The sequence below is a fragment of the Macrobrachium nipponense genome, chromosome 22 (genome assembly GCF_015104395.2).
Source record: "Macrobrachium nipponense isolate FS-2020 chromosome 22, ASM1510439v2, whole genome shotgun sequence".
NCBI lineage: Eukaryota > Metazoa > Arthropoda > Malacostraca > Decapoda > Palaemonidae > Macrobrachium > Macrobrachium nipponense.
The window spans coordinates 54,165,378-54,191,477 of record NC_087213.1 but is presented as its reverse complement, the minus strand read 5'-3'; the positions used below and the strand labels follow the sequence as shown (position 1 = coordinate 54,191,477).

At 42.6% G+C, this 26,100-nt stretch overlaps 1 protein-coding gene across 3 annotated transcripts in view; it reads right to left on the bottom strand.

The window, feature by feature from the left end:
* LOC135198661 (histone-lysine N-methyltransferase SETD1-like) overlaps positions 1-26,100 on the bottom strand; it is a 184,947-nt gene that overhangs the window by 57,899 nt on the left and 100,948 nt on the right. The window lies entirely within an intron of this gene.

The following is a 26,100-nucleotide window of genomic DNA, read 5'->3' as shown; positions in this document are numbered from 1 at the left end:
AATACACAAATAAAAGTGATATAAAAACAGCAAACCCTGCATTGAATAACAGTGCTTAATTTAATTCTGTTACAAATAGTAGTACCTCATGGATGTAATTATAGAATACTTTGTGAAACCACATAAACTTGCAATTAAGATACAAAATACTTTAAAAATACCTAAGCTAATAAAAATTATGCTTAATGCAGAAGACTAATAAATATGAACAGCAAGAAAAGATTAAAATTTCAACTAGCTGAAACAAGAATTAAAACTAAAACTACTATGGCTTGTGACCACTGCTACTCTGAAAAGATTAACCAGAATAGATACGCAATGAAATACCTACACACAAAGTTGCAATAAACTATGAAGATATAAATATAAAAACAAAAGATAACTGTATAGTAGAAAACTGTAGTATATATTTATGATATAGCCCATTATGATCAAAGGAAATTCTAGAAAATTTACTCCACCTGGCCTGGTGGGGGTTGTTGGTCAAATAACTGTAAGACCTACAAAAATTCTCTAAATAAACCACACCTTGCTGGATAACAATCGGTGAAAACAATGGGTGTCCAGAATGCTACAGATTTTGTAAAGGTGCAGGAACTTGAGAAGTTTCCTCCGAGTCAAGGTACTACTGGGAGTGTCAGTATGGAAATATGATTAAAATCCATGTACGTACTGTAATGGCAGAAGAGACTTCAGAACTAACTTTGTGTCCCTGGATACTAAGAACATCTTAAAACACCAGCCTAATGAGTCTGAATGGGGTGAAGACATACATTCAGGTGATCCCAATGATTTAACGTAGCATCTGTCTTTCAGAATAGAATATAAATTTTCATAACAAAATTTATTATTTGGATACTTGCCTACTGTTAAATTTAGCTATATCTCCCCACTGATTAGGCGAGTCAGCATTCACACAAAAAAAATTGAATGTCTTCCAGGATGACTGTCTAGTTTACCTGTTCTCCACCAGGTGTGTTTTGAATGTTTTAGCTCTTGTCAGAATTCTCCTTGACAGCCCACTAAGTTGTGGGGAGGCTGGGTGGTTCTACTTTAACAGTAATTATCCAAATAATAAATTTTATTATGAAAATTTATATTATTTGAGATGAATCTTACCTACTGTTATATTTGGCTGATTCCCACGTTAAGAAGACGATGGTGGGTAGTGCAGCTACACAAAATTCCGCTCAGCCATTCGAGATAAAGGTTTCTTGTACGAAACCCAAAACATTCTCACCTGATCTGGAATCCTTGGTGGATTTACTATCACCAGAAGTTGGATTCCATTCAGGGAGCAAGGCTCTCATACGTATGCAGCAAAGAGCAGCCTTGCGGAGAAAACCGCTTCGATTCAGCCAGCATGAAACACAAGCGGTATGAGGGACCCCTGTGCCTGGGTCCAAAAGCGCTATAAAACGACAGTCACTTAAAATAAATACCTTTACAATATAAAGGTACGCTCCTATACAAAATTTGTACCTTCACGCTCCCCAAAATATTAAAACCCGGGATTTAAACAAAAGAGCCTAAAGAATTGGTCTTTTTTTCGGTTCAGGAAAAGACTACCCACCACTAGTAGCGGATTAACGCTTTCATATCCAATTGACGTAATAGTACGCAAAATTACCCTACCCCCCTCCCTACCTGACTGATGTAACTTTACATAAAATTTACCGAAATTTTTTGTACGTGTGGTAGGGGTAAATTTTTTTTTATTTTCGGACAAGTAGCAATTTCCATAGGCTAGATCATACCTTGGACCGTGTAACTCAGGTATTAATACGCCAGCCAAGTAGTTCCTGTACTGCTCATGATCAAATCCCTGGTGTAGTAAAATTCTCACAATGAAACCAGCTGATCCCACCCACACTTCGCTCTCAGTGACCACACGTGTGAGCTGCTGTAGACACGTGTGTTTGTTTACATAGTGATGTCATGAGAGAACAATTTTCTGATATGCATTCATGAAGTTTTTACGGTAAAACACACAGTTTCAAACTCTCTTTTTCTATAAATTTTTTCATCAACTGGACTTATTCGTTTTTCATTCTTTTATATGTCGATATTTAGAGAATTTTGTTGGCTTTTTCATAAATAATAACTTATTCCCCGAACTGTTATAATTTTTGAGCTACAATAATGTTGACAATGGTAACATTTTTTTTTCGTTTCAATCCATTTACAACGTCAAAATGAAACTTGCAGTTACCAAAGCCATTTTTCTTGACTCTCACTTTATTCCTCAACCTTTCCTCTACATATTCATATATTTACAAAGTAATTTCTATGAAAAATAACCAAGAGTTTATTACCCTCTTTTCTATCAATTTTTTCACCAACTGTACTTATTCATATTTCATTATTATATATATCGATATTTAGAGAATTTTGTTTGCTTTCTCATAAAAAATAATTAATTCCCCTAACTGTTATAGCTTTTGAGCTACAACGGTAAAATTTTTTTTTGTTTCGATCAACCTATAACGTCAAAATGAAACTGTTGCCGTAACCAAAGCCTTTTTTCTTGACACTCCCTTCATTCTTCAACTTTTCCTCTACATTTTTGTATATTTACAAAGTAATTTCTATGAAAAATAACCAAGATAGGGCTCTTAAAAAAAAAAAAAAAATTCTAGCAATAATTCTCACCATACGCCGGGCAGAGCACTTACCCTCTTTTCTATCAATTTTTTCACTAACTGGACTTATTTTTTTTCATTGTTTTATATGTCAATATTTAGAGAATTGTGTTGGCTTTCTCATAAAAAATAATTAATTCCCCTAACTGTTATAGCTTTTGAGCTACGAATGATAGTGTTGACAATGGTAACATTTTTTTTTGTTTCTATCAACTTATAACGTCAAAATGAAATTGTTGCCGTTACCCAACCCATTTTTCTTGACTCTCACTTTATTCCTCAACCTTTCCTCTACATTTTTTTATATTTACAAAGTAATTTCTATGAAAAATAACCAAGATAGGGCTCTCCGAAAAAAAAAAAAAATTTGTCTAGCGATAATTCTAACCATACGCCGGGCAGCACTCTGTTTCTCACCCTCTTTTCTATAAATTTTTTCACCAGCTGGACTTACTAGTTTTCCATTGTTTTATATGTCAATATTTAGAGAATTTTGTTCGCTTTCTCATGAAAAATAATGCATTCGCCTGACTTTCATAGTTTTTGGGTTATGAACAAAAATATAAAGATAAGATTTTTTTTATTTTTAAATAACTCGCATTTTTTGTATTTAGATGGCTGGGACTCTTGTTCTGACTATTCCACCATACAACATGAACATTTAGAAAAAAAGGACAGTAAAATGAACGTTGTTGGCATAAAATTTCTATTTTTGCTGAATTTTCGAAATAATTATTTTTTCTCACTGTCGAGCACGCCCAGACACCTTGGTCTCAGGTAGGCTTAGTGCTCAAACTATACAGATAGGAAAGTGTCAAGGGCTTTACTGTTTTCAAACACAACTTGTATTCTTAAGATAGTGATCTGGCAAAAACCAAATTGTACTTCTACTGTGACACATCAATCCTATTCTGTAGCGACAAAATGACTTAACACTAAATGAAATTGCAACTGCTGCTCACATTATGAATGTTTAACTTCAATAAAGGTAGAAGATACGGAGGTAGTTCTCATGCACTAGTCTATCCAATACATCACAGAGGACCTTGTGTTCCATGGCAAAGTTTTTAAAAATCACAACACAAAAGGTTAACTTTGCCTCTTGCAGGCTTAACCTTCACAGATACATTCTAGGTCTTTTAAAACCACAAAACAAAAGTTAACTTTGCCTTCAAGTTTTACCATTGGCAAAGGCATTATAAGTTTCTAAAAATCATAACACAAAAGGTTAACTTTGCCTCTTCCAGGCTTAACTTTCACAAATATATTCTAGGTTTTCTAAAACCACAAATCAAAAAGTTAACTTTGCCTTCAAGCTTAACTCTTGACAAAGACAGTTAGGTTTTCTAAAATCACAACATAAGGTTGATTTTTGCCTCTTCGAGGCTTAACCTTTGACAACATCTATGTTTCTTAAAACCACAAAACCAAAGTTAACTTTGCCTCTTCCAGCATTTACCTTTGATAAAGATGTTCAAGGTTTCTAAAAGGATGATAAAAATGTTCTAGGTTTAACCTTTAAATTTAAATGTCCCAAGAGGATAGAGAAGTTTCCTCTTTTTCCCCGCTAAGGTGTTATATTGAAATTCTTACAGAGCACCGTAAAGCATAGCCTTAACCCTTAAACGCCGACTGGACGTATTTTACGTCAACATTTTTTGTCTCTTGGGTGCCGACTGGACGTATTTTACGTCGACATACAAAAGTTTTTTAAAAATTCGCGGAAAAATACTTATAGGCCTACCAGCCGAAAACTCTTGAATCACACACCTTGGGGGATGCTGGGAGTTCACGGATCAAGGTGTTGTTTTGTTTACAATCGCTACGCAGGCGCGCAAGCGTGAATTTCTTTCTTGCTGCACTAAAAAGTATCGGTGACACATCTCGGAAATTATTTCGTCACTTTGACATAATTTTTGTACCATTTTAAATTAGCCGATACATGGAGTATTATATATGAAAATGTGCGCATTTTTATATATAATACAACAACAAAATACTCATGATTGTAGCTTTTACCAGTTTTGAGATATTTTCATATAAACAACAATAAGTGCCAAAATTTCAACCTTCGGCCAACTTTGACTCTACCGAAATGGTCGAAAAATGCAATTTTAAGCTTAAACTCTTATATTTTAGTAATATTCAATCATTTATCATCATACATGCGATTGTGGTAATGTTTGCACCATTTTAAAATTAGCCGTTACATAAAGTTTTATATATGGAAATGTGTGCAATTTCATGCACAATACAACTAAAAACAACCCATGGTTGTAGCTTTTATCAGTTTTGAAATATTTTCATATAAAAAATGATAAGTGACAAATTTTCAACCTTCGGTCAACTTTGACTCTACCGAAATGGTCAAAAAACGCAAATATTCTAGTAATATTCAATCATTTACCTTCATTTTGCAACATATTGGAAGGCTCTAGCACAATATTTTGATTTCTGGGCTCAGTTCGTGTCGCTGCGCGAAATATCCTTTAATCCATTATTTCTAAGGTAAATGCACTAACACATACCAGAGAATAAATAAAATAAAGAAAAGGTCAGTACTACTGACTCGCTCACCCTCCAGGAGGGTGTCGGTATGAACACTACCACTACCACGAACCACTTACCAATAGAAATCTCCTACTACAAAACCCCCACTAGAGGGGAGCCGACCCACAGAGTGGGCAGCAACTACTACTACTCCATCCCATGCTGCCGACTGCTGCGCCTCTGGTGGCCATCCTTTTCAGTTAGCGCACTGCGTACACACGTGCCCTTTTTTGCTCTGTGATTTTTGTGCCCCTTTCTTGGATTTTACTAATTATGGAGCGTGCAGCCATCGCAGCAGCTAAGTTAAGTAATCTGTTATTGTTGCTATTGGGTTTTTTCCGGCCTTGAGTCAGTATTTGCCGTTTTTTAGGTATAAATACTGGCTCCTGGTCGGAAGCATGGCGGCATTGTTCTGCCTCGTGGCGGGTTCGTTCTTGGTCTTCCATACCTAGAACCTTCCCTTATTACTTTACGCTCTATTACTAGTTATCTATATTATGTTAGGGGTCCAGCCTACTTGGTTTATGTCATGCATGCATGTCTTCTTTACCTTGCGTAGGCATCTTCCATCCAGACCCTAGCCACAGCTCTTAGTATCGGCCCCGGCTAGCTTTGAGTGGTAGACTTTCTTTCGGGTTAGTCGTACACTCCTGGATTTTTTCTCCTACTGATTTACTTTCTTACTTTACTTTAATGTAATTTTTAGTTATTTTATATTTTTTAGGTTAGCCTACGGCGCCTGGCATATTACGTAGCCTAGGTTCCGTATTTCATTGGTCCCCACCAGTTATTGCTTCCTCTCATCAGTTCGGTTGCTTCTGTATAGCATCTCACTGATTAGTTGGTTGCTTTAACCTAGGCTATGTTTTTTCGTTGTATTTCTTATGTTACCGCTCCGTGGTCACCAGGTGATAGCGAAGCAGCCAGGCGCCCGTCCAGTCACCTTACCCTCCTCCCGCTCTTCCATAGGAGGAGGAGGAGGAGGAGGGGAGGAGGAGAGCGAGGAGGAGGAGGAGGAGGAGGAGGAGGAGGAGGAGGAGGAGGTCTGTCCTCGCTCGCTCCACATACCCGTGCCTGCCTCCCTCTCTCCCTAGGCAGAGGGAGTAGGGGGGCTGGACAGACCCAGGACTGGACTTGACCGTTCTCTTGCTTCATGGCGCGCTCGGATAACTAAGGGGGGGACTGGCCTTCCCCCCCCGTCGTTACTCCGTCGCTCCGTTGTTGGCTCGAGTCTGTTTCGCCCTCTCGCTCCTTCCCGGTTTACTGGTGATTTTTATTTTACCGGAGCTCCGGCATTCACGTGGAAGGTGGCTAGTTCACCCTTGCGGGCGGACTGCAGGCGTACAGTTGGTCTTTCCTAACCACCCCGTCTCGCGGATATCGCGACACGAACACCGCCGCGCACCGGATTTATTCCGGTACGTACTAGTGCTTTAGGCTTAAGTGTTTAGTATTTAATTTAAACTATAGTAAGTTTAATTTAAGCTAGCCTAAGCCGAATCCCTCCGTTACCTACGTTATCACACCGGACCTCTCCGGGGTTCTAGCCTATTCAGGCGGTAAGGGAGGGGTTATGCCCAAAATTTTTTCGCGCTCCGGCATGCAGCGGAGTTCTTTTAGCCTACTAGCCTGTAAGTGATGTCTTTTACGGTACTCATGTATCTTTTCACTTACAGACCACCAACTGTGAGCATCCAGGATGCAATGCCATGCTCCAGGACCCCTGTGGACATGAAGTCTGCAGGTCCCATGCTCCATGCGCGACTCCGCACGGGAATCTACAGGTCTGGTTCCACGAAACCTGCACCATTTGCTACGATCTTGTGAGTCAGCTCTTGGACGGGGTAAGTATTCCCAACTCCGTTCGGTAATCCCAAGAAACGTTGTAGTTCTTAAGTTTAATTTTAATCTCTTATTTTAAGCTTAAGCTCTTTTTATATGGGATGTTGCATCCCCTATGTCTTTAGACTAAGCCTATTACTTAAGTTTTAATTTTAAGTTTAAACTTAAAACTAATAAATGCCCTCTCTTCCAGGCTCCTGCCGTTAGAGATACCGCCCTGGCAACCCTGAGGGCTTGGGTCGGCGGTTTCGGTAAGAACGCCGCCAAGGGACAGCCCTACATTCTGGAGAAGAGGTTGGCTGTCCTAATCTTCCCCGGCGGCAAGTCAACGGGTTACGTCGACCCGGCAGAGGCAGCCCCGACTATGGCGGCGATTCAGCAACAGCTCGCCGCTTCGTTGAAGGAACCAGGCCAAGATATCTCGTCGGACGTCGCGACACTTGATTTAAATATAGAGCCCATGGTAGGTGTTGACGACCTGTTGGTCGAGGTAGGTACGTTGGACGCCCAAGGGCTTCCCTTGGGCGCCACTGGGTCTTTTACTCCTGCTAATTCTCCAGCTTCCTTCCAAGGCTTTACAGGAGCTGAGCTCCTTTATACTTCTCCTGACGCTTCCGTAAGACCTAAGGTCAAGGGACAGACGGATGTAAAAACCCTCAGCAAGACGTCGTCATCGTCCAAAAAGACTTCGTCGGCGTCAACATCTCGTAAGTCTCCGGCTACAAACCCCGGAGCGGAGAGGTCTAGAGCTTCTGGGTCTAGCTCCAAATCTTCAAGGAGCAGGTCTTCCAAGGAGAGGCCACATACTCCGGCGGAGTCAGCCGTTTCTCCTCTCCCCTTGGTACCTGTTCAGAGTTACCCGACCACCTCCGCAGCAGCTCCGGCTTTGGATCCCAATGCTGGTCTGTTGCAACACATGGGAGACTTGGTCGGCTCTCTGAAGAACAGTATGGAGCAGATGTTCTCCCGGTTGTCCGACAGGATCACGTCCCAGGATAACATCATCGCCGAACTTAGCCAGGCTCCTCTAGCTACTCCCCCACCTTTCGGCACCGGAATTGCTCAGCTCCCACCTCATGACGCTCTGCCTCCGTTCTCTATGAATAACCCCTGGAGGGTGGCGTCATACGCCCCTTTCCAGGACGGTCTTATTTCAATTCCGGAGTGTGGTACTCGAAGGATAGAGGACTTCGAGTTCTACCCGGAGGGTCTACAACCACCGTTCATTGGCTCCGCCAGACTCACTGACGCAGCCATGACTAGAGATGACAAGGTCCCTAAGGAGACAGTCCTCTACTCACGTGACCAGGCTCAAAGAGAATGGCTCAGGTGTTTAGAGGACATGGATTGTTCGAACACGAAAATTCAACCTTTCAAGAGTCCCTTCACCATTTTCACAATGGAAGAGGGAACTCAGCTTCCCTTCCTTACCAAAATAGCTACGGTCACTATTCCGGCGGCCCAGAAGGGGGAGTCGTTGCCACAGCTAAGGGAAGCAGACCCCACATCTCCTTTGCTCCCCTCACTCGGAGAATTGTGGGAGGATTTACCCAACACTTTTTCGGCGGGCAAACTCAAGCCAGACTGTGCTATGGATCAGTTTGGCGAGAAGCTGCCTAGACTTCCGGACAGCCTCATTCAGGCTGAATTTGAGTCCAAGACTAGGCTAGCCAGGTCCATTAACACCATGGCAATGACGGAAGTGGCAACCATTTCTTACGGCTCTGAGCCACTCTTTAAGCTTCTCACCAAGTCACTGACGCAAACAGTTCAGTCTGACATGTTTGAGTTCGCTACAGCCAGAACTAACTGTCGGAAACATGTCCTCCAGGAAGCAACTATTCGTCATGAGCCGAATTAAGTTGCTTTCCATCCAAACAATCCTGGGGAGCAGACCTCTTCCCTGATGCAATGGTAAAGGAGGTCCAGGCGGAAGCGACAAGGCTTAACCAAAGCCTTAAGGATCGTTGGGGTCTCACCGCAAAGAGACGCCAAGACCAATCAGCAAGGGGTAAGGCTCAGAGGAAACCCAGACGTTTTCAGCCTTACCAGAGAAAGCAACAACGCTTCGCCCAGCCTGTTTCGACTGTTCCGTTGGTACAGTCAGCCCAACCCTCTACCTCCAAGGCTCAATCACAGCCCATCTACGTGATTTCCCCCCAGCCTCAACCTTCCACCTCTTACGCTGTCTCCCCAGCCTTCAACCAAGTGTTCGAAGGCCAGGCCTTTCAGCAGTATGACCGCTCGGGTAGGGGAGGCAGAGGTAAGGGATCCTTTCGTCAGAAAGGATCAGGAAGGTCTCTTAACAGGGGAAAACACTTCCGGGGAGGCCGCGGAGGTTACCAGCAGCAATGAGAACTTGAAGGTAGGAGGGAGGCTGTTTCTCTTCCGGCACCGGTGGGGATTCAGCAAGTGGGCACAAAGTATTGTGTCGAAAGGCCTGGGTTGGAGTTGGATTGCGAATCCGCCTCCACCCAGACCTTTCCTTCAACTTCCATCAATAGAATTGACGGAGTATGCGGAGGACCTCCTTCAGAAAGGAGCAATAGCGAGAGTTCAACAGATTAAAATTTCAAGGGCGCTTATTCAGCGTTCCAAAGAAAGGCTCACAAAAAAGAAGGGTAATCTTAGACTTATCCCGTTTAAACTTGGCCATTCGCTGCGACAAGTTCAAAATGCTCACCATCTCGCAGGTGCGGACCTTACTTCCCCGTGGGGCCGTCACCACCTCTATCGATCTTACAGACGCATACTATCATATCCCTATTGCAAGACACTTTCGCCCTTATCTGGGCTTCAAGATAGGAGATCAAGCATTCTCCTTCAAGGTAGTTCCCTTCGGTCTGAACGTGGCACCCAGGGTGTTCACGAAGTTGGCGGAAGTAGTCGTCCAACAACTGAGGTCTCAGGGGATAATGGTAGTAGCGTATCTCGACGATTGGTTGATTTGGGCTCCAACAGTCGAGGAATGTCGCAAAGCCACACTGAAAGTAATCCAGTTCCTAGAGTATCTAGGGTTCAAGATAAACAGGACAAAATCAAGACTCACTCCGGAGTCCAACTTTCAGTGGCTGGGCATTCAATGGAATCTATCCTCCCATACTCTGTCGATTCCATCAGCCAAGAGAAAGGAAATAGCGAAGTCAGTAAAGCAATTTCTAGGACACAAACTTGCTTCAAGGAGAAGCCAGGAAAGAATCCTGGGTTCACTCCAATTTGCATCAGTGACAAACATCTTGATGAAAGCCAAACTGAAAGACCTAACCAGAATCTGGCGCTCACGAGCAAATGTCAGATCCAGGGACAAGTTGTCATCAGTCCCACAGATTCTACGGAATCGTCTACGCCCTTGGGCAAAAGTAAAGAACCTGTCAATATCAGTACCCCTTCAGTTTCCTCCTCCGGGGATTACCATCCACACAGACGCTTCATTAAGCGGCTGGGGAGGATATTCTCAGTTCAAGAAGGTTCAAGGAACCTGGTCACCCCAGTTCCGCCAGCTTCACATAAACGTACTAGAAGCGATGGCAGTGTTCTTGACTCTGAAAAGGTTACGTCCGCCAAAGAACTCCCACATAAAGCTAGTTCTGGACAGCGCAGTGGTAGTCCATTGCGTAAACAGGGGAGGCTCCAAGTCACGACATCTGAATCATGTCATGGTAGCCATCTTCTCCCTGGCGGACAAGTTCAGTTGGCACCTCTCCTCCACCCATATAGCTGGAGTGAGAAACGTCATAGCAGATGCTCTATCCCGCTCAGTTCCTCTGGAGTCGGAAAAATGGTCACTGGACAACAGTTCGTTCCAATGGATTCTCCGGAGGGTTCCAGGTCTACAAGTAGATCTATTCGCATCTCAAGCGAACCACAAACTCTCATGTTATGTGGCCCCCAACCTGGACCCTCTGGCCTATGCCACGGACGCCCTGTCCATAGATTGGAACAACTGGGAGAAGATTTATGTCTTTCCTCCAGTGAATCTTCTCCTGAAGGTACTGAACAAACTCAGGACGTTCAAGGGTCAAGTAGCTCTAGTAGCCCCAGACTGGCCGAAGAGCAATTGGTACCCTCTGATTCTGGAACTGGGTCTTCGTCCTCTTCGAATTCCCAATCCCAGGCTCTCCCAGTCAGTACAAACGAAGACTGTGTTCGCTTCCTCAGGAATTCTCAAAACCCTAACTTTATGGACTTCATGAAGTTTGCGGCTAAAAGAGATGCAGATATTGATCCACGAAATATTCTTTTCTTGGAATCTGATAAAAGAGATTCAACTTTGAGACAGTATGATGCTGCAGTCAAAAAGTTGGCAACCTTCCTGAGAGAATCAGATATTAGAATCATGACAATCAATTCAGCTATATCCTTTTTCAGATCTTTATTTGAAAAAGGCTTAGCAGCTAGCACTATTACGACAAACAAGTCAGCCTTGAAGAAGATTTTTCAACTCGGGTTCAACATAGACTTAGACTCTTACTTCTCGTCTATTCCCAAGGCTTGTGCTAGACTTAGACCTTCAGTGAGGCCTACGTCAGTATCGTGGTTCTTGAATGATGTTCTAAAGCTGGCTTCAGAAACAGACAATACGACATGTTCATTCATAATGCTCTTAAGAAAAACTCTATTTTTATTAAGCCTGGCTTCAGGAGCTAGAATTTCAGAACTGTCGGCGTTATCCAGAGATCCGAATCATATAGAATTTCTTCCCACAGGGGAAGTTCTACTCTCTCCGGAACGTAGCTTTTTAGCAAAGAATGAGGATCCTTTGATGAGGTGGGAACCGTGGAAGGTTATACCCCTTCCACATGATGTTTCTCTTTGTCCAGTATCGACCTTACGAGCCTTTCTGTCCAGGACATCCTCATCCTCGTCGGGTCCTCTCTTTAAAAGAGAAAAAGGTGGCACTTTATCTATTAAAGGTATCAGGCAACAGATCCTGTACTTTATTAAGCAAGCCAACCCTGATTCCTTCCCTAAAGCTCATGATGTCAGGGCAGTTGCCACCTCAATTAACTATTTCCAACACATGAATTTTGATTATTTACAAGTATACTGGATCTGAAATCGCCGACAGTATTTAAGCGTCATTACTTAAAGTCCTTGCAAGCTCTGAAATTTTCAGCAGTTGCGGCGGGTAACTAGTTTCCAGACTCTGCTAATCTAAGTTGAAGATCCAGTTCTCCTTTCTACCTATCTCATTCAACAGTTTGTCTATACCTACCATGTTCATCTACGTCTACCTTGAGTCTTAGCTGCTCTTGTGATGGTACAGTGGGTGTCCCTTATTTTTTAGCTAGGGTCACCCACAATTGTTTGTATATTCTGATCTCTATGATGTGGTCCCCTTATTTTTATGCTAGGGTGACACATCTACATTTGCAATGGTTACGGGTTTTGTATACTAAGTCATATACATTTGTTTATTATATTATTGTCTAAGTTTGTTCAAATTCAATTTATTATTATAATTGCTTTATTTACTTTGTACATATTAACTATACACAAATGTTAAGTTCTACATATATTCCATGTAAGCCCTGTACATATATGTTAACTTTAAGTTAATTTTAAGGAATATTTTCTATCTTGTATAGTTGTGTATATGTATATTTCTTAGCAATTATATTTCTTTATTTTATTTTAAGTTTTATTGAGACCTTATTTATTTATTTTCTTTACAATCTTGTGCTAATTCTCTGGTACGATTTCGCGCAGCGACACGAACTGAGCCCAGAAAAGGGATTTTTGTTTTGACGTAAGGAAAAATCTATTTCTGGGCGATTGGTTCGTGTCGCCCAGCGAAATCCCACCCTACCCATCCCTGCGCTCAAGATTGTCTGCTAACTTCAGGATGGCCACCAGAGGCGCAGCAGTCGGCAGCATGGGATGTAGTAGTAGTAGTTGCTGCCCACTCTGTGGGTCGGCTCCCCTCTAGTGGGGGTTTTGTAGTAGGAGATTTCTATTGGTAAGTGGTTCATGGTAGTGGTCTCACTCGCCCTAGTGTTCATACCGACACCCTCCTGGAGGGTGAGCGAGTCAGTAGTACTGACCTTTTCTTTATTTTATTTATTCTCTGGTATGTGTTAGTGCATTTACCTTAGAAATAATGGATTAAAGGATATTTCGCTGGGCGACACGAACCAATCGCCCAGAAATAGATTTTTCCTTACGTCAAAATCCCTTTTATGGTGAATTTATGAAAAAAATAACATTTTCTTTACGTTTTTATATATGAAAATGTGAGCAATTTCATGTACAATACAACAAAAAAGTAATTGAAGGTTGTAGCTTTTCTCATTTTTGAAATATTTGCATATAAATCACGATAAATAGAAAAAAAACCATGTTCGGTCAACTTTGACTCTACCGAAATGGTCGAAAAACGCAATTGTAAGCTAAAACTCTTATAGTCTAGTAATATTCAGTCATTTATCTTCATCTTGAAACAAATTTGAAGTCTCTAGCACCATATTTAGATTTATGGTGAATTAAAAAAAAAAAAAACTTTCCTTCCCTCTGTGAGCGGATTCTCTGCCATAAATCTCCGAAATGAGTACGTCGCATTCTCGGAATATTTGCTGTGTTTCATATTAGGAATTTCATAGAGTTTTATATATGAAAATGTGCGCAATTTCATGTAGAATAAAACGAAAAATATTTGAAGGTTGTAGCTTTTCTTATTTCCGAAATAATTGCATAAAAAAAAATATATAAAAAAATTCGACATTCGGTCAAATTTAACTCGTTAGATATGGTCGAAAACTGCAATTGTAAGCTAATACTCTTACAGTATAGTAATATTCAATCATTTGTCTTCATTTTGAAAGAAACTGGAAGTCTCTAGGACCATATTTAGATTTATGGTGAATTTTTGAAAAAAATATTTGTTTACGTCTGCACGTTACGAATTTGTGCATTATTTTGTGATGATATTTTCTCTGTGTTGCTTTTATTGTTTTACAATGTGTTATATACCAAAATGATTGCAATTTAGTGTACATTACAAAAAAAAAAAAATTAACTCACTACCTTTAACCGTTTTGCGCATAGTGCGATTTGAATACAATTATATATGAAATTTTGCTTTCGCGCTAACATATATCGCATTATTTATAATTGATAATGATAATTTTTTTCATTTCTGATGGTTGCATACTAAACTTCAGGCAATGCCAAAAAAATGAGCCAAAAATGAACTCTTAATCTTGAAAACTAAGTGCGCTGTGATTTTTTGAAAAAAACATTTTTTCTGCTTCCTCGCTCACTCCGAGACCGCCTCGGCACACGAAGACGATTTTTAATATACCCCTTCGGCGTTTAAGGGTTAACATCACCCTCAGCTCTAAGGCAGAAAGCTAAAATAGCATTCTCTTTCCACCAGCTTAAAGAAGGGTGCTGACAATAAATCTACTTATTAACCACTGCTAAATAAAAGGTTTTACAGTAAACTCAGATAAAGTTTAGACCCGCATCTAAACTCCAGAAAGAGACTGATATAGAGATGAAGGGGCTTCAATTTCAACACCTTACAGTGCTGGTCCTCAGCAAGATCTAAAAGTACTTGATGCAATACCGAGGAAAATCTGTATGGAACGATAACTTTGGAGGTAGACAGTGAAAAGTCTTATCTCCTCTAAACAGAAAACATTGACGTCTACAAGGTTCCAGGTGCTGAAAATTTCTCCAGAATGGCACCCTCGGCAACAAACAGACCACTGCTTCTGACCCCAGGCCATGGCAGTTTTAAATTAAGGACAGATCCTATGATAACTTGAAAATCTTATTATTGGGAGGGGACATTCTAACATCTCCAAGCAGTTAAGGAGATGCCTACGTTAATGGAACTGTATGGAATTGTGTAGTAGAGTTGATTTCTTCTAAACGGAAGAATGAGACATCTACCAAAAGCATTGGAAATTCTGAAAATTATTAGCCCTGAGGCTAAAAGGGCTCTACAGGAGACACTAAGCAATTCTTGAACTTGAAATTGTTCAACAGAATTCAGAGTAGATACGAGGGGCAGGTCTATGAGTCTGAATTAGGCAAAATTTTAGGGAAACATCCACTGCTCAAGCCTGAGGGCCAACAAAGCAGTAGTAATCATTCGGATATCCCTGTTCATCCATATGCTAGGAAGCTAAATGAGAACTCCTTAAATCCAACCAAGCGCCAAACTTACGGATCTAAAGGCGCTTGTAGGCAGTTGTTCTGCCTGAATCCCCAATTGCTAAAACACTGTCCTTCCACAGACTGAATGATCAAACCAATATGCAGTTTCATTTCACTCAAAGCAGTAAACTTCCCACAAAGACTTTGTTTCTGACCAGGAATAAACCTGCTAAGCATCATGATGTCTTTCCACTTCCTTGGCATCTAAAAAGTTTTACCAAGTGTAGTGTTGACCATTCTATGTTGCATGAAAGTGTCATGACTTAGGTTTAAGAACAAAATGGACAATTCTTGGTTACAGTGTCTCTCCTACAGTCCTGGAGCCTAAGTTGGTTCTGGGTTACTTACAAAACTTAATTAACTTTATTTGTATGTCATAATTCTTACGCTGAAACTGTACATTAATTAAGCATGATTATCTGAAAATATCCTGTGAGGCCATGTTCCTAATGAGGAAAAGCCCTTACCATATAGGAAGTTTTCTTCAGGCCTAAAATTCTTCAACAAGCACATGCCTATTCATCTTGACAGACAAGCATGCATAATTAAGTATCATCCCCACATCACTAGATAATAATGGGGATATAAAGAATTAACAATATAATGCATAGAAATTGGGCCAGAAGAAGCAACAGGTCCTTGGTCTTTGGAATACTATTGACAGAGTTGGTTGCCTAACTTGAATCACTGATTCAGTAGAAGTGTCTTGCTCCTAAAGCCGACACCATCTACCAATGGGCAACAAGTCCCTGACATAACTTTTAGAGGGCTGCACACTAACCCAAACAAAGTGGACAGAACAGCAATACCTTTTAGTGAAAACATCTTGAAGGAACTTACATGACTGTGGATGTATTGTAAGTGGAATACATTCTGCATGTGTACCACAAGTCTGACTGTTCTTTGGAAAGGCACTAAAACCATGCTAGAAAAATGATATTGTTATGATACAATAAAGTTTTGTACATACTTACCCGGCAGATATATACGATTAATGGCCTGCCCAGCCTCCCCTCAGGAGACAGGTGGAAGAGAAAATCTGATTAGAAAGCGGGAATGGTTCCTAGTCCCGCCACCCAGCGGCGGGAGAGGGCTGATCACCTGACCTACCTGTCGCGTGTGCTGCGAGTTTTGAATTCTGTCGGGACATTGGAGACTATAGCTAAGTATATATCTGCCGGGTAAGTATGTACAAAACTTTATTGTATCATAATATAATTTTTGAACAAGCAACTTCCCCGGCAGATATATACTTAGCTGATTGGCACCCTTGGTGGAGGGTAAGAGACAGCTAAATACTATATATATAATAAAATACAGGAAAACAACACATGTTGTACGTATGAAGAAAAAACCTTGGTTCCTACCTGAATGGGCAGACGACTTCATGGATACTGTCTGTGAGACTGCTTGCCTCAAGAGCTTCGCCGAGGATGACAGAGCCTTCTAGTGGATTGTGCCAATGGGGGCTGACCCACTTACATGGCAGAGCCTTAACCTGTATCATATCAATGGGGACTAGCCCTCTTACACGACAGAGCTTTAGGTACCAATATACAACTAGGAGCACAACAGCTAATCCCGACCACCTGACCAAACTAACACTGTTAGAGCTAAGATTTGAAAAGGGTACCCTTCCAATACCCTCTTAAAACACATCACAAACCATTAAAAAAGGGCTAACATAAACTAAACTAAATAGGATTAGCTTCAGCTCTATCTCCCAGCAACGAATCCGCAGATACGTATGCTCCAAGTGAAAAGCACTTCTTGTATGTCACTCGTACGTCTCTCAAATAATGAGATGCAAAAACTGAATTACACCTCCAGTAGGTAGACTCGACGAGAGTCTGGAGAGAAGTTTTTGTGAAATGCCAAAGAGGTAGCTATGGCTCTCACCTCATGAGCTTTCACTCTTAGGAGCTTGAGGTGCTCGTCATCACAGGAAAAATAAGCTTCCTTAATTACGTCCTTGATGAAAAAAGCTTGGGAATTCTTAGAAATGGCTCTCTTTGGATCTCTAACCGAGCACCAGAGACTCTCTGTATTACCTCCTAGTTGCCTCTTCCTCTCAAGGTAGAATTTGAGGCTTCTGACTGGACACAAAGTCCTCTCTAATTCTCTTCCTGCAATCGAAGACAGCCCCTTAACTTCGAAAGTTCTTGGCCATGGTTTAGAAGGGTTCTCATTTTTTGCCAGGAAATGGGGTTTGAAGGAACAAATTGCTGAGTCCTTCTTGAACCCAACTTTGCCTTCTAAAGCTTGTAGTTCACTAATCCTTTTAGCTGAAGCTAGAGCAAAGAGAAACAAAGACTTCCTTGTTAAGTCTCTAAAGGAGGCTGTAAGCGGAGGCTCGAACTTGCTTGATATTAAAAATCTTAGAACCACATATAGGTTCCAACTGGGTGGTCTAGCAGTCTTGGTCTAAGAAGTTTCAAAAGACCTAATCAGATCATGGAGTTCTCTGTCTTCTGAAATGTTCAGGCCTCTATGCCTGAAGACAGAGGAAAGCATACTTCTATATCCTTTAATCGTGGAGACAGCAAGCTTGCACTTCTCCCTCAGGTAAAGGAGGAAGTCGGCTATGTCTGTTACAGAGGTACTGGAAGAGGATACCTTCTGAGCTCTGCTCCATCTTCGAAACACCTCCCACTTCGACTGGTAGACGCGTAAGGTAGAGGGTCTCCTGGCTCTTGCAATAGCCTTTGCAGCTTCGCGTGAAAAACCCCTCGCTCTGACGAGTCCTTCGACAGTCTGAAGGCAGTCAGACTGAGAGCGGGGAGGTTTTTGTGAAACCTGTCGAAGTGGGGCTGTTTGAGAAGATCGCTCCTGAGTGGAAGTGACCTCGGAAAATCCACCATCCATTCCAGTACCTCTGTGCACCAATCTTGAGCTGGCCAGAAAGGGGCGATCAGAGTTAGTTTTGCTCCTTCCACTGAGGCAAACTTCCTCACTACTTCTCCTAAGATCTTGAAAGGGGGTAAAGCATACCCGTCGATTCCCGACCAGTCCAGAAGAAGACCGTCTACTGCTACTGCCCTTGGGTCTGAAATCAGTGAGCAGTAGTTCTCCATTCTTGCATTCCAATGGGTCGCAAACAGGTCTAGGTTTGGTCTTCCCCAGAGGTTCCACAGTCTGTTGCACACTTCTGGATGGAGAGTCCATTCCGTGGGAAGAACTTGGTCTCTTCTGCTGAAAAGATCTGCCCTCACATTCCTTTCTCCTTGGATGAACCTGGTGAGGAGAGTGATGTTCCTTTCCTTGGTCCATAGAAGCAACTCCCTTGCTTTCTTGTAAAGGGAGAAGGAATGTGTTCTTCCCTGCTTCCTGATGTAAGCCAGGGCTGTGGTGTTGTCGGCGTTCACTTGCAACAATGATCCTGTGACCTGAGACTCGAAGTGAAGGAGGGCCAGATGAACCGCTGCCAACTCCTTTTTGTTGATGTGCCAGGACACCTGTTCTCCTCTCCAGATGCCTGACACTTCTCTCACGCTTAGATTGCTCCCCAGCCCAACTCCGAAGCGTCTGAAAATAACACTAAGCGAGGGCTCGGTACACGAAGAGACAAGCCTTGGTTGAGTCTGTGTGGGTCCAACAACCAACGGAGATCCTCCTTTATTCTCTCTGTGAGATGGAAGGAGTCCGACAGGTCTTGGGACTTCTGATCCCATTTTTCCTTCAGGTAAAACTGAAGGGGTCTTAGGTGCAGCCTTCCTAAAGAAATGAACTGTTCCATCAAGGAAAAGGTCCCTAGAAGACTCATCCACTCCCTCGCGGAACATTGTTCTTTCTCTAGGAAGGCTACCACTTCCTGTAAGCAGCGATCTCTTCTTTCCTGGGAAGGAAACCCTTGAAAACCCCGAGAATCCATCAGAATCCCCAGATAGACAATGCTTTGCTGGGGAATCATCTGGGACTTCTCGAGGTTTACTAACAGTCCTAAGGACTGGGTCAATTCCAGTCAGTGACAAGTCCTTCAGACAGCGATCTTTTGACTGGGCACGAATCAACCAGTCGTTCAGATACAAGGAGATCCTTACTCCCTCCAAATGCAGCCAATGCGCTACTTTTTTCATTAGGCCCGTGAACACTTGAGGGGCCGTTGAAAGCCCAAAACTGGAACACTTTCCCTCGTACCATGAATCTGAGGTACTTCCTGGACGAAGGATGAATTGGTACGTGGAAATACGCATCTTGAAGGTCCATAGACACCATCCAGTCCCCTGGACGAAGCGCTGAAAGGACAGAGGATGTTGTTTCCATCGAGAACTTCTTTATTACGAAGAAGTTCAGAGCGCTTACATCCAAAACCGGCCTCCACCCTCCTGAGGTTTTTGGCATCAAAAACAGCTGATTGTAAAACCCTGGGGAATGGAGCTCTTGTACCTGTTCTATGGCCTCCTTGTCCAGCATTTGTTTCACTAATTGCAGAAGGGCTTGGTTTCATACAGGATCCTTGTATCTTGCCGTTAACTCCCTTGGAGTTGTCGTCAAGGGAGGCTTCTCCCTGAAGGGGATTAAGTATCCTCTCTCGAGGATGGAGAGGGACCAGGCGTCCGCCCCTCTCTGTGCCCAGACTTTGGCAAATCTCAGCAGACTGGCACCTACTTTAGTCTGGAGGACTCGCACTTCATTGGGTCTTCTCGAAGATCTTCCTCTCCTCTCGGGCCTCCTACTCCTGAGAGAGACTCTAGTAGCATTCTTCCCTCAAAAGGGCTGCTGGAAAGGCAGCTTCTCCCTCTTGGTCACAGGGACTGCAGGTTTCAACCTCTTCGCCGATTGGGCCAGAAGATCCTGTGTTGCCTTCTCCGACAAGGACCTAGAGATGTCCTTCACTGTCTCTTGAGGGAAAATGTGGCTGGACAAGGGCGAGTACAGCAGAGAGGACCTCTGGAGAGGAGATACAGACTTAGCCAGGAAGGAGCTGTAAACTGATCTCTTCTTAAGGATGCCTGATCCAAAGAGGGACGCAATTTCTGTTGAACCATCCATGACCGCTTTGTCCAAACAGGACAGGATGCTGGATAATTTGTCCTGAGCCCTCTTGGCCAGAGCTCCCAGGGACCAGTACATGAAGTTGAAAACTTCCAAAGTACAGAAAAGGCCCTTGAGGAGATGGTTCATCTCACACATCCCCCAAGAAGCCTTAGCCGAAAGTAGAGAGCGCCTTCTATAAGTCCATGAGTGATGAGAAATCCGAATCAGCAGATGAGGGAAGACCCAATCCCATGGGCTGCTTGGTATCATACCAGATACCTGGCTTTCCTGCAAGCTTGGAAGGAGGGCAGGAAAAAACAGTCTTCCCTGCTTCCTTCTTAGAAAGAAGCCACCCCTCTAAGCCCTTAAAAGCTTTCTTCATAGAAAGGGTAGGGCGCATCCTTACGAAGGAGGGTCCGCTGGACGTAGAGAGTCTCCAAATTCCTGAAGAAGTAGAGCTGTGAGTCTCTTGTAATCAGACACCCCCGTGTCTTTTGGGGATTCCTCTTCTGAAACATCCTCCAACGTTGCAGCCGGAGAAGAGGGCTTCCTAGGTGAAGAACCCTTAGCAGGAGAGGCGCCTCTCCCCCTAGAAGATTTCTTGATCCTGTCCGGAGAGGAGCTTGCTTCCGCTTGAGGGCGCTTGGTAGGAGTAAGGCGCCTGCTGCTAGCCTGGATCCTGCTAGGATCCTGGAATCTCCCAGGATCCTGGCGCCTGTCAGGAGAGGCGCTTGCGACCCTTAAAGGGCGCCTGAAAGGAGAGGTGTTTGCGTCCCTTAGAGAGCGCCTGGAAGGAGTAAGGTGCCTGTCAGGAGAAAAGCGCCTGTCCGGAGAGCCGCCTGCGTCCCTTAGAGGGCGCCTGGAAGGAGTAAGGCGCCTGCCATGATCCTGGCGCCAGTCAGGAGAGGCGCTTGAGTCCCTTAGAGGGAGCCTCGAAGGAGTAAGGCGTTTACTGCTCTCTCGGATCCTACCAGGATCGAGGAGACTCTCAGGCTTCTGGCGCCTCAAGGAGAGGCGCTTCTATCCATTGGAGAGTGCCTGGACGGAGTACGGCGCCTGCTGCTTCCTTGGATCTTGCCCTGATCCTGGCGCCTGCCAGGAGAGGCACTAGAGTCCTTTACAGGGCGCCTAGAAGGAGTAAAGCGCTTACTGCCAACTCGGATACCGTCCGAATCAGGGAGCCTCTCAGGCTCTTGGTGCCTGTCAGGAGAGGCGCTTCCGCCCCGCGATGCACTCCTGGAAGGTCGCTTAGAAGAGGAGGGGTGCTTGCTCGATGAAGAGCGCCTGACAGGAGAAGAAGATGGTCTGTGAAGAGCGGAGATACTGGTAGCAAAGAGCTTCGCTGGAGAGGAGCGTCTGCCAGGAGAAGGGCGCCTGCTACTGTCCGAGCGTACGCTAAAAGCAGGACGCTTAAAAGAGCTCTTAACTGGTAGGGAGACATCCTTCCTGCGTGACGCGCCCTTGGAAAAAGAGCCTACAAGAGCTGATAACTACTCCTGGAGGACTACCAGGAATCTCTTCATAGAAGACTGCACTCCTTCCGGAGAGGACTTTGGGGATCTAAGAGCTCTCTTCTTTTGTGAAGGAGAATACTCAGGAAAAGGTTCAGGGCTGGAGTCCAAGGTGTCTCCTGTCGGCAGCTTCCAGGCTCTCTTCAGGGGGTGCGACTTCGTAGCGGAACTCCAACTGAGCCTGGGTGAAGACGAATCAGAGTCCAAGAAACACTTCCTCAGGATGCTTTTCCTGTAGCTATCCAAGGCAGCCTGGGACGAATCAACAGGATCTGCCGAAGGGACGCCTGACCGTTGGGGATACTCTACATCCTCCTTGCGGCTGTCGACATACCTCCTCCCTTGGTCTTGGGAGTTTGGAAGCGGTCTAGGCCTAGGGGCAATGCGGAGCCAGTCAGACACCCCCTCCACTGCACTGGGGACACTGCATATATCACTGTCCTTACCTTTGCTTTCCATTGCAAGCAGCTGCGACTGCAAGTTGCGGATGGAGGCCTTCATAGCAGCCATTTCCGAAGACGAATCCTTAGGTTCGCTGCGGGGGGAAGGGGCTGAAAACATATTAGAGGCAGGAGAAACTACGTTAGTGTTAGGATCTAATTCCTGATCAAGAGAGCAGGACCTACTAGAGCTTCTAACAGAAGCCTTCCTAACTCTATCCTTCTCCAATTTTCCAATATATGAAGCCAAATTCTTCCATTCTTGCTAAGTCAAAAACTCACATTCGACACAGGTATTGTTAACAGAGCATTCGTTCCCATGACATCTTACACAAATAGTGTGAGGGTCTACCGAAGCTTTCGGTAGCCTCACCTTACACTCCTCTTTCATACACACTCTAAACACAGGTGTTACAGCAATATCAGACATAATGACAGAATATTCCTATCCAAATTCAAAAAACGGTCCACAAAAACCGTATGCCAATCCAAAGATCAATTAATGTCACCAAAGGTCAATCCAAAAAAGATCCTCAGCAAGCGAGTAGAATTACAAGCAGGAGGAACCAACAACAGATGTTGTCAGAACCGGCAACAGAGAAAATCTGATTAGAAAACGGGAATGGTTCCTAATCCCGCCACCCAGCGGCGGGAGAGGGCTGATCACCTGACCTACCTGTCGCGTGTGCCGCGAGTTTTGAATTCTGTCGGGACATCGGAGACTATAGCTAAGTATATATCTGCCGGGGAAGTTGCATGTACAAAACCAACAAGTATATGGGCAGACATTTACTGTTATTCAGTGTAAAAACGTCCAAGAATATCTCAAATTACTTATGGAGCTCATCCTAAAGAATTACCCTTGCACCATCATTCCCTCTATATACAATCTCCTACTTAAACGAGTTAGGAGAGATTTCTACTGAAGACAAAGGAAGCGATGAGAGGGAGATTAAACCAGTAGAGGACAACCAAAAAGAATCACAACTGCCCTTCACCGTCTCCACCATGTAACGTACTGGTTCCAAGTCTCTCCATACATGTTAGGAGGTTGCAACTGTCCATATCCTAGAACCTGAGTCTGCACTTATCCCCGAAAGATATAAAACAAGACTACCAATAGATAATCCCTTCATGCCTTAAACCGAGCTGCATAATCAGACAGTAAGCGAGTGTTCTCACTTCTTCCAAACCGAGCGAGTATAAGCATAAGGACATTACCCTCCAGCATCAGAAATGAGTTACTTGTTTCCCTTGTTAAAAACTCCAGCTGCTTTGGCATTTCCACCTCTCTAAGAAGTTGCAGAGACGAGACAACATAGATAAAAGGTAATAACTGAAGCTAGACTGAAAATCCATCAGCATGTCTGTCAGTCTCGGGTTTATTTCCCCACAGGAAAGAGAAAGAAAGCGAACCTCCTACTAAAGGCGGTTAAAGGACCAATAAACGTTGTACAGCAAGAGGCAGCCTTCGGCTCTCTGCGACTTTAAAAGACAAGACAACAAGCCAAGGCCAACCCAAAGGGAGATTGTGTGTCTGAGGACGAGAAAAGTTATGAAATGCTCTCTAATTGGAGAAGGCGTTGGTTCTCTTCTCCAATATTTAGAGGGTGCCAAAATACACTAACACAATTAACCCTCTTACACCGGAGCGGTAAATAAAAAATTGTCTCCCGTGTGCCTGAGGGGTTTCGGAGTGAGCGCGGAAGCGGAAAAAATATTTTTTTCAAAAAATCACAGCGTGCTTAGTTTTCAAGATTAAGAGTTCATTTTTGGCTCCTTTTTTGTCATTGCCTGAAGTTTAGTATGCAATCATCAGAAATGAAAAAAATTATGATTATCATATATAAATAATGCGATATATGATAGCGCAAAAACGAAATTTCATATATAATTGTATTCAAATCGCGCTGTGCGCAAAACGGTTAAAGGTAACAAGTTACTTTTTTTTTCGTTGTAATGTACACTAAATTGCGATCATTTTGGTATATAACACATTGTAAAACAATAAAAGCAACACAGAGAAAATATTATCACAAAATAATGCATGAATTCGTAACGTGCGGACGTAAACAAATATTTTTTTCAAAAATTCACCATAAATCTAAATATTGTCCTAGAGACTTCCAATTTCTTTCAAAATGAAGACAAATGATTGAATATTACTATACTGTAAGAGTATTAGCTTACAATTGCAGTTTTCGACCATATCTGACGAGTTAAAGTTGACCGAATGTTGAATTTTTTTATATATATATTTTTTATATGCAATTATTTCGGAAATAAGAAAAGCTACAACCTTCAAATATTTTTTGTTTTATTTTACAAGAAATTGCGCACATTTCATATATAAAACTCTATGAAATGCCTAATATGAAACGGAGCAAATATTCCGAGAATGGGACGTACGTATTTCGGAGATTTGTGGCGGAGAATCCACACGCAGAGGGAAGGAAAGATTGTTTTTTTAAATTCACCATAAATCTAAATATTTTGCTAGAGACTTTGAATTTGTTTCAAGATGAAGATAAATGACTGAATATTACTAGACTGTAAGAGTTTTAGCTTACAATTGCGTTTTTCGACCATTTCGGTAGAGTCAAAATTGACCGAACGTGGTTTTTTTTCTATTTATCGTGATTTATATGCAAATATTTCAAAAATGAGAAAAGCTACAACCTTCAATTATTTTTTGTTGTATTCTACATGGAATTGCGCACATTTTCATATATAAAACTTTATGTAACGGCTAATTTAAAATGGTACAAACATTACGACAATCGCACGTATGATTTTTTCGGAAGAGTTACCGCGCGGACGTAAAGAAAATGTTATTTTTTTCATAAATTCACCATAAATCAAAATATTGTGCTAGAGACTTCCAATTTGTTGCAAATTGAAGGTAAATGCTTGAATATTACTAGAAATATCGCCGTTTTTAGCTTACAATTTGCGTTTTTTCGACCATTTCGTAGAAGTCAAAGTTGACCGAAATAGGTTGTAAATTTTGGCAATTATCTTGTTATTTATTATTGAAAATATCTCAAAACTGATAAAAGCTACAACCATGGGTTGTTTTTAATTGTATTGTGCATGAAATTGCACACATTTCCATATATAAAACTTTATATAACGGCTAATTTTAAAATGGTGCAAACATAACCACAATCGCATGTACGTATGATTTTTTTAGGAAGAGTTACCGCACGGTCGTAAGGAAAAAGTTTTTTCATAAATTTACCATAAATCGAAATATTGTGCTAGAGACTTCCAATTAGTTGCAAAATTAAGGTAAATGATTGAATATTACTAAAATATAAGAGTTTTAGCTTACAATTGCATTTTTCGACCATTTCGGTAGAGTCAAAGTTGACCGAAGGTTGAAATTTTGGCAATTATCGTTATTTATATGAAAATATCTCAAAACTGATAAAAGCTACAATCATGAGTATTTTATTGTTGTATTCTACATAAAAATGCGCACATTTTCATATATAATACTTCATGTAACGGCTAATTTACAATGGTACAAAAATTATGTCAAAGTGACGAAATAATTTCCGAGATGTGTCACAGATACTTTTTAGTGCGGCAAGAAAGAAATTCGCACTTGCGCGCCTGCGTAACGATTGTAAACAAAACAACACCTTGATCCGTGAACTCCTAGCATCCCACAAGGCGCGATTCAAAAGTTTTAGGCTGGTAGGCCTATACGTAAAATACGTCCAGTCGGCGTAAGAGGGTTAAGATATATTCTCTATGTGGCCTTTTTCCTCAACAAAATGAGGATACAGCAAAGCGTAGTGTAGCAACAAACGCTGACCAGCCCAAACGAGTTCCTTCAACTCCATTCAAACTCTTCTTCCATCAGCGGGCGACAGGAAGAGACAGCTGCCGACAGGAGGTAAACAATAAAGCTTAAAGGATTGCTCTTTGTCCGCAACCCTTGGTGACACTTGTCGATAAGAGGTGACA